This window comes from Diabrotica virgifera, chromosome 3 (assembly GCF_917563875.1).
Source record: "Diabrotica virgifera virgifera chromosome 3, PGI_DIABVI_V3a".
Lineage (NCBI taxonomy): Eukaryota > Metazoa > Arthropoda > Insecta > Coleoptera > Chrysomelidae > Diabrotica > Diabrotica virgifera.
The window spans coordinates 163,488,959-163,507,785 of NC_065445.1; the positions used below are offsets into that span (position 1 = coordinate 163,488,959).

The 18,827-nt window shown below is 29.9% G+C and overlaps 1 protein-coding gene and 1 long non-coding RNA gene across 5 annotated transcripts in view; one reads left to right on the top strand and one right to left on the bottom strand.

Moving 5' to 3' along the window:
- LOC126882197 (replication factor C subunit 2) overlaps window positions 1–18,827 on the bottom strand; it is a 238,026-nt gene that overhangs the window by 188,116 nt on the left and 31,083 nt on the right. The window lies entirely within an intron of this gene.
- The window catches only part of LOC126882202 (uncharacterized), a 157,130-nt gene that overhangs the window by 137,764 nt on the left and 539 nt on the right, over window positions 1–18,827 (top strand). Inside the window, exons 1-3 of one of the 4 annotated variants that reach the window (XR_007697214.1) lie at window positions 8,516–9,320; window positions 10,077–10,233; window positions 11,477–11,658. The exons of 1 other annotated variant lie outside the window; for it this stretch is intronic. This is a non-coding gene — a long non-coding RNA (uncharacterized LOC126882202). Of the gene's footprint in view, window positions 1–8,514; window positions 9,321–10,076; window positions 10,234–11,476; window positions 11,659–18,827 lie in introns of those variants that run through there. 2 more of the 4 variants (XR_007697215.1, XR_007697213.1) reach the window with 2 other exon arrangements.

An 18,827-nucleotide genomic window follows, 5' to 3' on the forward strand; every position in this document is an offset into this window, starting at 1 on the left:
GGACACAGAAGCCGTGCTCTTTTCAACAGCGTTAACTTAATTTAATTTAATCTAATATTTTCTGAGGGGTTCTATTTGTTTATAAGCCAAAAAATTGTTTCTTTATAACATTCCCGAGACCGCTCAAATGGTCCAATTTCAATCCTGTAAGGTACGTTGAATAGGTATAGTGCTTTTTTATATGAAAATCATAGTTATTCTGGTGTATCATAATCTTTCTGGTTATTATTTCGACCGAAATTTTTTAATTAACATTTTAATTATTGCTAAACTATTGGTTAGATTGTCGCCGGTCTCCTGATATACAGAGAGGGGCTAAATTATGGAATAAATTCATTTTCTCTAAAATGGACGATTTTAGAGAAAAATCCCGAAACAGGTCGATTTTTATTTTTAAATTAAATTTCTTGGCATATATTTCAAACTAGTGACGTCATCCATCCGAGCGTGATGACGTAATTATTTTTTTAAATAGGAATATGGGTTCGTGTTGTAGCTCATTTACAAAGGCGTTCAATTCTCTATTCAGTATTATAAACATTAGTTTCATTATTTATACAGGGAGGCCAAGAAAAATTTTGAATTAAATTAATTGACGCAAGAAGAAGAATGCATGTAATTTATTTAACTCAAAATACATTGTATTGCTGTCAGAAAATAGAAAAAAATGTTTATTTTGCAAATAAACATTGCTTTTAGCTTAAATTAAAAGTTCAAACTGCCAATAGGTAGGAGGGAGTCTGTTTGTGATTTAATTTAAGCGAAAAGAAATGTTTATTTGTGAAATAAACCTTTTTTTTCTATTTTTTGACAGCAGTACAATGTATTTTGAGTTAAATAAATTACATACATTCTTCTTTTTGCGCCAATTAATTTAATTCAAAATTTTTTTTTGGCAACCATGTATAAATACCTAATGATATTAATGTTTATATTACTGAATAGAGAATTAAACGCCCTTTCAAATGACCTACCACACGACCCCTATTCCCATTAACAAAATTATCGATTACGTCATCACGCTCAGATGGATGACGTCACTAGTATGAAATATATGCCAAAAAATTGTAATTTAAAAATAAAAATCGACCTCTTTCGGGATTTTGCTCCAAAATCGTCCGTTTTAAAGAAATGAATTTATTCCATAATTTAGCCCCTCTGTATAATCTACTATAATAAATCTTTCATGTCTTCAATTATTTAATTATTGATAAATAATTAGGTACTTCCCTAAAATTTTAATTGAAAATGGCAGATTTTTTGGGAAAACTCGGATTTTCTGAGTAAAATTTTTGTTGAAGGAAATCGGAAAAAAAATAACTTTGTGCAGAACTAAATTACGGTGAATTTTTATTTGAGTGTTTTTGGCTCAAAGGAAAAAATATAGGAGTTACAGACCACTAATTGAAAAAAAAAAGAAGATTTAGGAGTGCTAATTTGTTTATAAATAAAATAACACACTTTCTGCGGACTTGTCATACCCCATATTACTAATATATGCAATCTTAAGATTCGATTTTAGCAATAAAATAGCTGGTAAATAATTTTTCCCAAAAATGGTATTTTTTCGATAATTTTCCCAGACTATCAACAAAATCCAAGAAACCGAAGCGCCAACCCAAATTCTGAGCAGTCTCAACATAATAAGGTTAATATCCCCAAGAATCGCGCGGTGTCGAAATGAAATTGCGACTGTCGAAATGAATTAGAATCAGGCCCCTGATTCTAATTCATTTCGACAGTCGCAATTTCATTTCGACACCGCCATGACAGCCGCAGAATATAGCGATTCTTATTCATTTCGATATTAGTTCCAACTGGGGATATTAATCTTATCATGTTGAGACTGCTCAGAATTTGGGTTGGCGCTCCCGTTTATTGGAACTTGTTGATAGTCTGGGAAAATTATCGAAAAAATGCCATTTTTGGGAAAAATTATTTACCAGCTATTTTATTGCTAAAATCGAATCTTAAGATTGCATATACAGTGCGTCCATAAAGTAACGCATAAATTCATTATTTCGTAAACCAGCGACATTAATGAAAAATCCTGAAACGGGTCGATTTTTATTTTTAGATTCAGATTTTTTGGCATATATATCATACTAGTGACGTCATCCATCTGGGCGCGATGACGTAATCGATGATTTTTTTAAATGAGAATGGTCATGTGATAGCTCATTTGAAAGGGTATTCAATTCTCTATTCACTAATATAAACATTTACCTAATTATTTATACCAGGTGTTCAAAAAACATTTTTTTAATTAAAATAATTGAAACAAAAAGAAGAATGTACGTAATTTATTTAATTCAAAATACGTTTTACTGTTGTCAGAAAACAGGAAAAAAATGTTTATTTGAGAAATAAATATTGTTTTTTGCTTAAATTCAATGTTAAAGCTGCCACCCACCTGTCGCTTGGCAGTTTGAACATTTCGTTTAAGCGAAAATCAATGTTTATTTGTCAAATAAAATTTTTTTCTGTTTACTGACAGTAGTAAAATGTATTTTGAATTAAATAATTACATTATATTCTTCTTTTTGTCTCACTTATTTTAATTAAAAAATGTTTTTTGAACACACTGTATAAATAATTATGTTAATGTTTATATTCTTGGATAGAGAATTGAATACCCTTTTAAATGAGCTATCACATGACCCCTATTCTCATTTAAAAAAATCATCGATTACGTCATCACGCCCAGATGGATGACTTCACTAGTATGATATATATGCCAAAAAACCGTAATTTAAAAATAAAAATCGACGTGTTTCGGGAATTTTCCTTAAAGTAACCAGTTTACCAAATAACGAATTTATGCGTTACTTTATTAGTAATATGGGGTATGACAAGTCCGCAGAAAGTGTGTTATTTTATTTATAAACAAATTAGCACTTCTAAATATTCTTTATTTTTCAATTAGTGGTCTGTAACTCCTAAAATTTTTCCTTTGAGCCAAAAACACTCAAATAAAAATTCACCGTAATTTAGTTCTGCACAAAGTTATTTTTTTTTCCGATTTCCTTCAACAAAAATTTTACTCAGAAAATCCGAGTTTTCCCAAAAAATCTGCAATTTTCAATTAAAATTTTAGGGAAGTAAATAATTATTTATCAATAATTAAATAATTGATGACATGAAAGATTTATTATAGTAGATTATACAGAGGGGCTAAATTATGGAATAAATTCATTTCTTTAAAACGGACGATTTTGGAGCAAAATCCCGAAAGAGGTCGATTTTTATTTTTAAATTACAATTTTTTGGCATATATTTCTTACTAGTGACGTCATCCATCTGAGCGTGATGACGTAATCGATAATTTTGTTAATGGGAATAGGGGTTGTGTGGTAGGTCATTTGAAAGGGCGTTCAATTATCTATTCAGTAATATAAACATTATTATCATTAGGTATTTATATAGGGTTGCCAAAAAAAATTTTTGAATTAAATTAATTGGCGCAAAAAGAAGAATGTATGTAATTTATTTAACTCAAAATACATTGTACTGCTGTCAGAAAATAGAAGAAAAGGTTTATTTCACAAATAAGCATTTCTTTTCGCTTAAATTAAATCACAAACAGCCTCCCTCCTACCTATTGGCAGTTTGAACATTTAATTTAAGCTAACGCCCGGTTTCATAATCAGTTAAAGTGGACATTAAGTTTTAGGTTGGTACCCTTGTCAATGCAATTCATATGAGTAAATGTCAACGTTAAAGTGGACTTTAGTTAATGTTCACTTTAAGTTGATTATGAAACCGGGCGTAAAAGCAATGTTTATTTGCAAAATAAACATTTTTTTCTATTTTCTGACAGCAATAGAATGTATTTTGAGTTAAATAAATTACATGCATTCTTCTTCTTGCGTCAATTAATTTAATTCAAAAATTTTTTTGGCCTCCCTGTATAAATAATGATATTAATGTTTATAATACTGAATAGAGAATTGAACGCCTTTGTAAATGAGCTACAACACGAACCCCTATTCCTATTTAAAAAAATAATCGATTACGTCATCACGCTCGGATGGATGACGTCACTAGTTTGAAATATATGCCAAGAAATTTAATTTAAAAATAAAAATCGACCCGTTTCGGGATTTTTCTCTAAAATAGTCCATTTTAGAGAAAATGAATTTATTCCATAATTTAGCCCCTCTCTGTATATCAGGAGACCGGCGACAATCTAACCAATAGTTTAGCAATAATTAAAATGTTAATTAAAAAATTTCGGTCGAAATAATAACCAGAAAGATTATGATACACCAGAATAACTATGATTTTCGTATAAAAAAGCACTATACCTATTCAACGTTCCTTACAGGATTGAAATTGGACCATTTGAGCGGTCTCAGGAATGTTATAAAGAAACAATTTTTTGGCTTATAAACAAATAGAACCCCTCAGAAAATATTAGATTTAATTAAATTAAGTTAACGCTGTTGAAAAGGGCACGGCTTCTGTGTCCTTTTCGAAGAAAAACAAATTGAATTGCGAGGAGTGATTTCAGGTATAACCGGTCAAATTTGACCGGCATTTGCGACAGAGTTATAAACAACAGGATTTTAATCTTTGAACCATTAGATACCTTTTAATTCCGGTCCTCTTTGTACATACAAATTTTCATATCTTCAAGACACTTATAACAAAAAAGATTTATGTCACTGTCACCAAATTATTTAATTATTGATAAATAATTACTTCCCTCAAATTTTTGTTGAAAATTAAAGATTTTGTTTGGAAAACCCGAATTTTCCGAGGAAAATTTCCGTCGAAGGAAATTGGAATAAATTATCAATGTGCAGAATTACTGTCAATTTTTGTGAGTGTTTTGGTTTAAAGTTAAAATTTTCGGAGTTATAGAGCAATAATAAAAAAAGATTTCGGAGCGCTAATTTGTTTATAAACAAAATAGCACACTTTCTGTGGACTTTGCACAGCTATATTACTTATATAGGACGTCTTAAGATTTGATTTCAGCATGTCCAGCAATAAAATAGCTGGTAATTAATTTTTCTTGTTTTTTACTAATTTTCCCAGATTATTACCTTACATCTTTCATTGAGTTGATGATTCATGTTGTGGACATTCTCAATTATTATATTTCTAATTTAATACTATTCTATCTAATTCCTCAAAACAAGCAAATTTCAATTAAACCCACCTATGTATATTATAATACCTTTTGCTTTAGTTTTCCTTGCAAGAAATAAACAAAACACATCTAAACTAAACCTAACCTCGCTTTTGGCCAATCATTCATCTCCGTGTCAAATAATTTCGACAGTCGAAATTATAATATCAACACCCTTTTTAAAGTCGCTATTAATTTCGATAGTCGCTATTTCATGACGTCACTTCGTTAGTTCAACTAAAATCCACAAGGCTCGCACAATCGCATTTGATGAATGAATGGCCAGACACGGAGATGAATGAATGGCCAAAAGCGAGGTTAGGTTTAGTTTAGATGTGTTTTGTTTATTTCTTGCAAGGAAAACTAAAGCAAAAGGTATTATAATATAGCTGGGTTTAATTGAAATTTGCTTGTTTTGAGGAATTAGATAGAATAGTATTAAATTAGAAATAATAATAATTGAGAATGTCCACAACATGAATCATCAACTCAATGAAAGATGTAAGGTAATAATCTGGGAAAATTAGTAAAAAACAAGAAAAATTAATTACCAACTATTTTATTGCTGGACATGCTGAAATCAAATCTTAAGATTTCCTATATTAGTAATATAGCTGTGCAAAGTCCACAGAAAGTGTGCTATTTTGTTTATAAACAAATTAGCGCTCCGAAATCTTTTTTTTATTATTGCTCTATAACTCCGAAAATTTTAACTTTAAACCAAAACACTCACATAAAAATTGACAGTAATTTAATTCTGTACATTGATAATTTATTCCAATTTCCTTCGACGGAAATTTTCCTCGGAAAATTCGGGTTTTCCAAACAAAATCTTTAATTTTCAACTAAAATTTGAGGGAAGTAATTATTTATCAATAATTAAATAATTTGGTGACAGTGACATAAATCTTTTTTGTTATAAGTGTCTTGAAGATATGAAAATTTGTATGTACAAAGAGGACCGGAATTAAAAGGTATCTAATGGTTCAAAGATTAAAATCCTGTTGTTTATAACTCTGTCGCAAATGCCGGTCAAATTTGACCATTTATACCTGGAATCACTCCTCGCAATTCAATTTGTTTTTCTTCGAAAAGGACACAGAAGCCGTACCCTTTTCAACAGCGTTAACTTAATTTAATTAAATCTAATATTTTCTGAGGGGTTCTATTTGTTTATAAGCCAAAAAATTGTTTCTTTATAACATTCCTGAGACCGCTCAAATGGTCCAATTTCAATCCTGTAAGGTACGTTGAATAGGTATAGTGCTTTTTTATACGAAAATCATAGTTATTCTGGTGTATCATAATCTTTCTGGTTATTATTTCGACCGAAATTTTTTAATTAACATTTTAATTATTGCTAAACTATTGGTTAGATTGTCGCCGGTCTCCTGATATACAGAGAGGGGCTAAATTATGGAATAAATTAATTTTCTCTAAAATGGACGATTTTAGAGAAAAATCCCGAAACAGGTCGATTTTTATTTTTAAATTAAATTTCTTGGCATATATTTCAAACCAGTGACGTCATCCATCCGAGCGTGATGACGTAATCGATTATTTTTTTAAATAGGAATAGGGGTTCGCGTTGTAGCTCATTTACAAAGGCGTTCAATTCTCTATTCAGTATTATAAACATTAATATCATTATTTATACAGGGAGGCCAAAAAAATTTTTGAATTAAATTAATTGACGCATAGAAGAATGCATGCAGAAAATAGAAAAAAATGTTTATTTTGCAAATAAACATTGCTTTTAGCTTAAATTAAATGTTCAAACTGCCAATAGGTAGGAGGGAGGCTGTTTGTGATTTAATTTAAGCGAAAAGAAATGCTTATTTGTGAAATAAACCTTTTCTTCTATTTTCTGACAGCAGTACAATGTATTTTGAGTTAAATAAATTACATACATTCTTCTTTTTGCGCCAATTAATTTAATTCAAAAATTTTTTTGCCAACCCTGTATAAATACCTAATGATAATAATGTTTATATTACTGAATAGAGAATTGAACGCCCTTTCAAATGACCTACCACACGACCCCTATTCCCATTAACAAAATTATCGAATACGTCATCACGCTCAGATGGATGACGTCACTAGTAAGAAATATATGCCAAAAAATTCTAATTTAAAAATAAAAATCGACCTCTTTCGGGATTTTGCTCCAAAATCGTCCGTTTTAAAGAAATGAATTTATTCCATAATTTAGCCCCTCTGTATAATCTACTATAATAAATCTTTCATGTCATCAATTATTTAATTATTGATAAATAATTAGGTACTTCCCTAAAATTTTAATTGAAAATTGCAGATTTTTTGGGAAAACTCGGATTTTCTGAGTAAAATTTTTGTTGAAGGAAATCGGAAAAAAAAAATAACTTTGTGCAGAACTAAATTACGGTGAATTTTTATTTGAGTGTTTTTGGCTCAAAGGAAAAATTTAAGGAGTTACAGACCACTAATTTTAAAATAAAGAAGATTTAGAAGTGCTAATTTGTTTATAAATAAAATAACACACTTTCTGCGGACTTGTCATACCCCATATTACTAATAAAGTAACGCATAAATTCGTTATTTCGTAAACTGGTTACTTTAAGGAAAATTCCCGAAACACATCGATTTTTATTTTTAAATTACGGTTTTTTGGCATATATATCATACTAGTGAAGTCATCCATCTGGGTGTGATGACGTAATCGATGATTTTTTTAAATGAGAATAGGGGTCATATGATAGCTCATTTAAAAGGGTATTCAATTCTCTATCCAAGAATATAAACATTAACATAATTATTTATACAGTGTGTTCAAAAAACATTTTTTAATTAAAATAAGTGAGACAAAAAGAAGAATATAATGTAATTATTTCATTCAAAATACATTTTACTACTGTCAGTAAACAGAAAAAAATTTTATTTCACAAATAAACATTGATTTTCGCTTAAACGAAATGTTCAAACTGCCAAGCGACAGGTGGGTGGCAGCTTTAACATTGAATTTAAGCAAAAAACAATATTTATTTCTCAAATAAACATTTTTTTCCTGTTTTCTGACAACAGTAAAACGTATTTTGAATTAAATAAATTACGTACATTCTTCTTTTTGTTTCAATTATTTTAATTAAAAAAATGTTTTTTGAACACCTTGTATAAATAATTAGGTAAATGTTTATATTAGTGAATAGAGAATTCAATACCCTTTCAAATGAGCTATCACATGACCATTCTCATTTAAAAAAATCATCGATTACGTCATCGCGCCCAGATGGATGACGTCACTAGTATGATATATTATATGCCAAAAAATCTGAATCTAAAAATAAAAATCGACCCGTTTCAGGATTTTTCATTAATGTCGCTGGTTTACGAAATAATGAATTTATGCGTTACTTTATGGACGCACTGTCCCTAACAACACACAACATTCCAGGAATGTACTACCAAAGTTCTATCAATATTTGAATGTCCTGGACATTTAGGGAACATTCGGTGAACATCTGTTTAAATTATTCCTGGAATGTTACCATAAGACATTCTGTGAACATACTACCAATGTTCCTATATTTTAAGTTGCGAAATAATACATACGTGTAACAGATACAACATTACTTATAACATACCAGACAAACTAAGTGACACTAGGCCTACAGTGCAATAATATGTCAAATTTAAAGAGTTTCCCAAGTTCAATTAATACAATATTATAAACATACAAATGTAATAAAAATTATTGTTCGCGAATATTCAATTTGGAATGCGATTTTGTTAATAAAAAAAATACAACTTATGCAAAACCCAAGAGAGGCATTTATATTTATTTCTTTTGCGTTCATTTTCAAATTCGCCGTGCATATATTTTTGTGCATGGCGCTTGAGAGGGCATCACGTGACTAAAAACGACCAACCAACGACCTCGCTTCGGCCATCTTGGCATCTTCATCTTGGCCACGGATCGTTGTTTAGTTGTTTGTATTATTTGTGCTTTTTAAGAATATTTTTTTAATTCGGATACTTTTATAATAGCTTTAATAGTATTATTAACATAGTGAATAAAATGGTGTCCTGTTTTTAACGCAGTTGGAGTAGCAGAAACAAATGTAGATAAAAAAATCTGCAGGAATAACGTTTCAATTATGACAGAAGCTCCAAACAAATGACTGTGAATGAAAAGCCCTATTAAAAGGTTAGTATGCAAATATGTAAACGAAGGCATGCCCTGTATTTCAGAAAATAAATTAATACTATTAATACCCTAATAATACTATTCATAAAAAATCTTTTAAGTAACCTAGATATAACAAAGTGAATAAAAGGCATAAATCAGAAGAATTATTATTTTATTTTATAAGTTAATAATTGGTCATATCCATTTATTATTTTAATAATAATTGTGAATAAGCCACAAACTTCGCTTATTCCTAACTAAAATAGTAAATAGAGATAATAACAATAGGATTTGTAAAACTAAAGTAATTCTTTTTGCGTTTTTGCTAATGTATGCCTTTATAAATAGGATGGTAGATCACACACTATAATATGCAGTACCAACTAATGAATACACAGAATATTATAGTCGATTTGCTAAACTCAGTCTCAGTACTACTGAGTCTCGCTAAACTCAGTCTCAGTACTACTGAGTCTCGGACACAACTGGCTAGTGATTTTAGTAAATAATTTTGCCAATTTGGTAAAATTGGCAAAAAAAAAATAATAACTAAATAGTTAATAATTACTGTAATTTTGGCAAAATTGGCCAAAAACAAAAAAAATTACCTACTAAAATCACTAGCCAGTTGTGTCAGAGTTTGGGGAACCGACTATACTAATAAACAATTTCTAAGCTGTTTTATAATATTTTGTGAGTCCATTAATCATATTTTTTATTTAAAACTAAAATTTGTTAATAATGCTTAGTAATGCATATATTTTGTATTTTTAGCTTTCCAGAAGATCCTGCGAAGAAGACATGAAGTATAGATCAGATTTGTTAATAGAGGAGTATGTTCAAAACACTTTTTAGAAAAGATATTGACAGAACTTCACTTTCATCTGTTCGTTTAAGAGACTGTGCTGTTCCAATAGCTTATGTCACACAGGTATATGCATTTTTTTTCTTGGTTTTAACATCTTTAAACGCGAAATACGCAATAGCTTATCGAATTGATGCCATGTTATTTTTCTTTATTAAGGTCTTTGTTTATTATTGTGTATGTGTATTAACAACAGAAACATTTTTGGTTATTCTTTATTTTATTTTATATTTTGTCATCAAGTGTTCAGTCAATGTATGTAGTTTTCTTATGTACACCTTTATGGGTTTATACCTGGTGGATGTATATTTCAATAAATAAATAAATAAATAACCTAATTAATAATACAGTCTGTACAATATAGATACTGTTGTAATTCATTATCTACATCGGAGATCTAAGTTGACATTGTTGCCCAACTGCAAAAAATTTTTGAATTCATTTTAAGTCAAATATATCACATAATTATTGCGAAGTAGATTATACAACAAAACAGATTAATATTCAATGTAAATAAATAAAAACATCAGAAATAGAAAACAAGAATTAAGGTATAATCTTATGTTACAGTTATTAAGGTACCAAGGGTATTATAAGGATAATAACGCTTGAGGTCAATGGTGTTTTTAACAAGGGCCTGAGGGATATACGTTGACCGAAAGCGTTATTATTATAATACCTGTGGTGCCTTCAACGTTTAATGTCTGACTAAATTATTCTTTATATGTGAAAAATTTGAATGAATTTTGAATTGATTAGTTTTTAAATAAGTACATTTACCAGTAACAGTAGTAACATAATTGTGGTAACCATAGTTTTACTTAGGTTGATATTTGTCAACTTGACAGTATCTAAGTCGTTATTTAAATTTAATGCCCAAGGGCGTTATATCATACTTAACAGACTTCGAAATGTCATTATTTGTCAAATAATGTACCAGTAGGACATTAAAGTAAATAATAAAAACAATAAATATAATGAATACTAAATACTTATTTGTTTGTGAAAAATCTATTTCTTTGTGGCTTTTTTGTAATTAACTATTCTAATGAGGAAATAAGCCACAATTTACTTGAAAAAATAATTTTATTAAGGTTTCTACTTCCACGTCGGATGTCGTTGTCAAAATACAAAATGTTCATTATTATTATTTTATTTATTAAATATTATTTATTATTTATTTAAATATTAGTTAATATTTATTTTTTTATTATTATTATTTATGCCTATTATTACCTGTAAATAATATTTCTTCTGATTGTTAATTGTAAAGGATAGAAAAATTACCTTTTATTTTATTTTCTTTTAGAATCAGCTGAGAGAAGTGGTCTACAAAAAACCAGAAAGGAAACGGAATATGTGGCTACGAAAAGCAAAAGAAAGGTTTACAAAGCAAATGTGACACATTTTTTTTATAATATTTAGGAATGTCAGTAAATTACATTAAAAAATGTATGTAAAGATTTTTTGCAATAAAAATGTTTATATTTATCAAGGATGTATTATTTGGTATGGCCACATATCGTCAGTGATGTGACAATACCTCCTATCTGTTTTTTTCAAGAGATTTGTAAGATAGACTAAAAACTTGTTTCGGCCACCTCCTGTTTTCATATATTTTTTGACTTGTTTTGCAGTAAATTCAACTATCTATTTACTACAAAAAAGTCAGAATACGTACGAAAACAGAAAGTGACCTTAAAAAATGTTTTTCGTCTCCTGCAAACCTCATGAAAAAACATATAGGAGGTATTGTCACATTACTGACGATATATTTCAGTGAATGTCTAAAAAATATACTGTGAATGTTCAAAGAACGTTCGTAGACATTCATGGAATGTTCTAACAAGACATTCAGTCTAAAAATATACTGTGAATGTCCAAAGAACATTCATGGAATGTTCCAACAAGACATTCAGTCTAAAAAATAGACTGTGAATGTCCAAAGAACATTCGTAGACATTCATGGAATGTTCCAAGAGAACATTCTAAGAATATTTAAAATGCTGACACAGCACTTTCCTGGGACTTTCCAGGGACATTCGTGTGCATTTGGGGACATTCCAGGAATGTTTTCAATGTCCTGTGTGTACATTCTAGGAACATTCATGGAATGTTTTGTGTTATTAGGGGTATATGCAATCTTAAGATTCGATTTTAGCAATAAAATAGCTGGTAAATAATTTTTCCCAAAAATGGCATTTTTTCGATAATTTTCCCAGACTATCAACAAGTTCCAATAAACGGGAGCGCCAACCCAAATTCTGAGCAGTCTCAACATGATAAGGTTAATATCCCCAGTTGTAACTAATATCGAAATGAATAAGAATCGCTATATTCTGCGGCTGTCATGGCGGTGTCGAAATGAAATTGCGACTGTCGAAATGAATTAGAATCAGGGCCCAGGGCCCTGATTCTAAATCAAATTTCGACCAAAAACAAGTCGCTTTCAATATGGCGACGGTTGAAATGCGATTGTGCGAGCCTTGTGGATTTTAGTTGAACTAACGAAGTGACGTCATGAAATAGCGACTATCGAAATTAATAGCGACTTTAAAAAGGATGTTGATATTATAATTTCGACTGTCGAAATTATTTGACACGGAGATGAATGAATGGCCAAAAGCGAGGTTAGGTTTAGTTTAGATGTGTTTTGTTTATTTCTCGCAAGGAAAACTAAAGCAAAAGGTATTATAATATAGCTGGGTTTAATTGAAATTTGCTTGTTTTGAGGAATTAGATAGAATAGTATTAAATTAGAAATATAATAATTGAGAATGTCCACAACATGAATCATCAACTCAATGAAAGATGTAAGGTAATAATCTGGGAAAATTAGTAAAAAACAAGGAAAATTAATTACCAGCTATTTTATTGCTGGACATGCTGAAATCAAATCTTAAGGTTTCCTATATTAGTAATATAGCTGTGCAAAGTCCACAGAAAGTGTGCTATTTTGTTTATAAACAAATTAGCGCTCCGAAATATTTTTTTATATTATTGCTCTATAACTCCGAAAATTTTAACTTTAAACCTAAACACTCACATAAAAATTGACAGTAATTTAATTCTGCACATTGATAATTTATTCCAATTTCCTTCGACGGAAATTTTCCTCGGAAAATTCGGGTTTTCCAAACAAAATCTTTAATTTTCAACTAAAATTTGAGGGAAGTAATTATTTATCAATAATTAAATAATTTGGTGACAGTGACATAAATCTTTTTTGTTATGAGTGTCTTGAAGATATGAAAATTTGTATGTACAAAGAGGACCGGAATTAAAAGGTATCTAATGGTTCAAAGATTAAAATCCTGTTGTTTATAACTCGGTCGCAAATGCCGGTCAAATTTGACCGGCTATACCTGGAATCAGTCCTCGCAATTCAATTTGTTTTTCTTCGAAAAGGACACAGAAGCCGTGCCCTTTTCAACAGCGTTAACTTAATTTAATCTAATATTTTCTGAGGGGTTCTATTTGTTTATAAGCCAAAAAATTGATTCTTTATAACATTCCTGAGACCGCTCAAATGGTCCAATTTCAATCCTGTAAGGTACGTTGAATAGGTATAGTGCTTTTTTATACGAAAATCATAGTTATTCTGGTGTATCATAATCTTGCTGGTTATTATTTCGACCGAAATTTTTTAATTAACATTTTAATTATTGCTAAACTATTGGTTAGATTGTCGCCGGTCTCCTGATATACAGAGAGGGGCTAAATTATGGAATAAATTCATTTTCTCTAAAATGGACGATTTTAGAGAAAAATCCCGAAACAGGTCGATTTTTATTTTTAAATTAAATTTCTTGGCATATATTTCAAACTAGTGACGTCATCCATCCGAGCGTGATGACGTAATCGATTATTTTTTTAAATAGGAATAGGGGTTCGTGTTGTAGCTCATTTACAAATGTGTTCAATTTTCTATTTAGTATTATAAACATTAATATCATTATTTATACAGGGAGGCCAAAAAATTTTTTGAATTAAATTAATTGACGCAAGAAGAAGAATGCATGTAATTTATTTAACTCAAAATACATTCTGTTGCTGTCAGAAAATAGAAAAAATGTTTATTTTGCAAATAAACATTGCTTTTAGCTTAAATTAAATGTTCAAACTGCCAATAGGTAGGAGGGAGGCTGTTTGTGATTTAATTTAAGCGAAAAGAAATGTTTATTTGTGAAATAAACCTTTTTTTATATTTTCTGACAGCAGTACAATGTATTTTGAGTTAAATAAATTACATACATTCTTCTTTTTGCGCCAATTAATTTAATTCAAAAAATTTTTTTTGGCAACCCTGTATAAATACCTAATGATATTAATGTTTATATTACTGAATAGAGAATTGAACGCCCTTTCAAATGACCTACCACACGACCCCTATTACCATTAACAAAATTATCGATTACGTCATCACGCTCAGATGGATGACGTCACTAGTATGAAATATATGCCAAAAAATTGTAATTTAAAAATAAAAATCGACCTCTTTCGGGATTTTGCTCCAAAATCGTCCGTTTTAAAGAAATGAATTTATTCCATAATTTAGACCCTCTGTATAATCTACTATAATAAATCTTTCATGTCATCAATTATTTAATTATTGATAAATAATTAGGTACTTCCCTAAAATTTTAATTGAAAATTGCAGATTTTTTGGGAAAACTCGGATTTTCTGAGTAAAATTTTTTTGAAAGAAATCGGAAAAAAAAATAACTTTATGCAGAACTAAATTAGGATGAATTTTTATTTGAGTGTTTTTGGCTCAAAGGAAAAATTTTAGGAGTTACAGACCACTAATTGAAAAAAAAAGAAGATTTAGGAGTGCTAATTTGTTTATAAATAAAATAACACACTTTCTGCGGACTTGTCATACCCCATATTACTAATATATGCAATCTTAAGATTCGATTTTAGCAATAAAATAGCTGGTAAATAATTTTTCCCAAAAATGGCATTTTTTCGATAATTTTCCCAGACTATTCTCGTTAACAAATTCCAATAAACCGGAGCGCCAACCCAAATTCTGAGCAGTCTCAACATGATAAGGTTAATATCCCCAGTTGTAACTAATATCGAAATGAATAAGAATCGCCATACTCTACGGCTGTCATGGCGGTGTCGAAATGAAATTGCGACTGTCGAAATGAATTAGAATCAGGGCCCAGGGGCCTGATTCTAATTCATTTCGACAGTCGCAATTTCATTTCGACACCGCCATGACAGCCGGAGAGTATAGCGATTCTTGGGGATATTAACCTTATCATGTTGAGACTGCTCAGAATTTGGGTTGGCGCTTCGGTTTCTTGGATTTTGTTGATAGTCTGGGAAAATTATCGAAAAAATACCATTTTTGGGAATAGCTATTTGTATAACAAGGGAGGAAAGTGTAACTTTTCCTCCCGAGAATGAAGTTTACTGCCCGACGCGTAGCGGAGGGCAGTAATCATTCAAGGGAGGAAAAGGCACTTTACTCCCATGTTATACATATGGTTTTTCCACCTTCCTCAAATAACAAGTAATTTTTTCATTTTTACTTAATTTATTTATGTAACTAACCAACAAAATTTATTAGAACTAAAACAACAAGTAGGTACAATGTAACTGTCAACTGTCAAATATAAGTCAAATTATTAATGTAAACATTGTTAAATCAAAATAACAATTTACTGTTTTTTACCATTCTGCAAAATAGAGGGTGTTTTATAAATAAACGTTAAAATGTATAGATACTTCGTAATAGAAAATAGATATTATACAGGGCGTCAATAAGTTATATTTCATGAATGAAATACTATGACGTCACTTTTACTTTTCCTCCCTAGGGAGGAAAAATATTTTCCTCCCTAGGGAGGAAAAGTACAACTTTGCTCCCTACAATCAGGTCCGGAAAAGTATACTTTCGGTAGAGGTAGGTGGAAAAAATTATTTACCAGCTATTTTATTGCTAAAATCGAATCTTAAGATTGCATATATTAGTAATATGGGGTATGACAAGTCCGCAGAAAGTGTGTTATTTTATTTATAAACAAATTAGCACTCCTAAATCTTCTTTTTTTTTCAATTAGTGGTCTGTAACTCCTATAATTTTTCCTTTGAGCCAAAAACACTCAAATAAAAATTCACCGTAATTTAGTTCTGCACAAAGTTATTTTTTTTCCGATTTTCTTCAACAAAAATTTTACTCAGAAAATCCGAGTTTTCCCAAAAAATCTGCCATTTTCAATTAAAATTTTAGGGAAGTACCTAATTATTTATCAATAATTAAATAATTGAAGACATGAAAAATTTATTATAGTAGATTATACAGAGGGGCTAAATTATGGAATAAATTCATTTCTTTAAAACGGACGATTTTGGAGCAAAATCCCGAAAGAGGTCGATTTTTATTTTTAAATTACAATTTTTTGGCATATATTTCATATTAGTGACGTCATCCATCTGAGCGTGATGACGTAATCGATAATTTTGTTAATGGGAATAGGGGTCGTGTGGTAGCCCTAACAACACACAACATTCCAGGAATGTACTACCAAAGTTCTATCAATATTTGAATGTCCTGGACATTTAGGGAACATTCGGTGAACATCTGTTTAAAATATTCCTGGAATGTTACCATAAGACATTCTGTGAACATACTACCAATGTTCCTATATTTTAAGTTGCGAAATAATACATACGTGTAAGAGATACAACATTACTTATAACATACCAGACAAACTAAGTGACATTTTAGGCCTACAGTGCAATAATATGTCAAATTTAAAGAGTTTCCCAAGATTATAAACATACAAATGTAATAAAAATTATTGTTCGCGAATATTCAATTTGGAATGCGATTTTGTTAATAAAAAAATACTTATAACTTATGCAAAACCCAAGAGAGGCATTTATATTTATTTCTTTTGCGTTCATTTTCAAATTCGCCGTGCATATATTTTTGTGCATGGCGCTTGAGAGGGCATCACGTGACTAAAAACGACCAACCAACGACCTCGCTTCGGCCATCTTGGCATCTTCATCTTGGCGACCTTGCCTTGCCGTGGATTGTTTTTAGTTGCTTGTATTATTTGTGCTTTTTAAGAATATTTTTTTAATTCGGATACTTTTATAATAGCTTTAATAGTATTATTAACATAGTGCATAAAATGGTGTCCTGTTTTTAACGCAGTTGGAGTAGCAGAAACAAATGTAGATAAAAAAATCTGCAGGAATAACGTTTCAATTATGACAGAAGCTCAAAACAAATGACTGTGAATGAAAAGCCCTATTAAAAGGTTAGTATGCAAATATGTAAACGAAAGCATGCCCTGTATTTCAGAAAATAAATTAATACTATTAATACCCTAATAATACTATTCATAAAAAATCTTTTAAGTAACGTAGATATAACAAAGTGAATAAAAGGCATAAATCAGAAGAATTATTATTTTATTTTATAAGTTAATAATTGGTCATATCCATTTATTTTAATAATAATTGTGAATAAGCCACAAACTTCGCTTATTCCTAACTAAAATAGTAAATAGAGATAGGTAATAACAAAAGGATTTGTAAAACTAAAATAATTCTTTTTGCGTTTTTGCTAGTGTATGCCTTTATAAATAGGATGGTAGACCACACACTATAATATGCAGTACCAACTAATGAATACACAGAATATTATAGTCGATTTGCTAAACTCAGTCTCAGTACTAATTACTGTAATTTTGGCAAAATTGGCCAAAAACAAAAAAAATTACCTACTAAAATCACTAGCCAGTTGTGTCTGAGTTTGGGGAACCGACTATACTAATAAACAATTTCTAAGCTGTTTTATAATAATTTTGTGAGTTCATTAATCATATTTTTTATTTAAAACTAAAATTTGTTAATAATGCTTAGTAATGCATATATTTTGTATTTTTAGCTTTCCAGAAGATCCTGCGAAGAAGACATGAAGTATAGATCAGATTTGTTAATAGAGGAGTATGTTCAAAACACTTTTTAGAAAAAGATATTGACAGAACTTCACTTTCATCTGTTCGTTTGAGAGACTGTGCTGTTCCAATAGCTTATGTCACACAGGTATATGCATAACCTAATTAATAATACAGTCCGTACAATATAGATACTGTTGTAATTCATTATCTACATCGGAGATCTAAGTTGACATTGTTGCCCAACTACAAAAAATTTTTGAATTCATTTTAAGTCAAATATATCACATAATTATTGCGAAGTAGATTATACAACAAAACAGATTAATATTCAATGTAAATAAATAAAAACATCAGAAATCGAAAACAAGAATTAAGGTATAATCTTATGTTACAGTTATTAAGGTACCAAGGGTATTATAGGGATATACGTTGACCGAAAGCGTTATTATTATAATACCTGTGGTGCCTTCAACGTTTAATGCCCGACTAAATTATTCTTTATATGCGAAAAATTTGAATGAATTTTGAATTGATTAGTTTTTAAATAAGTACATTTACCAGTAACAGTAGTAACGTAATTGTGGTAACCATAGTTTTACTTAGGTTGATATTTGTCAACTTGACAGTATCTAAGTCGTTATTTAAATTTAATGCCCAAGGGCGTTATATCGTACTTAACAGACTTCGAAATGTCATTATTTGTCAAATAATGTACCAGTAGGACATTAA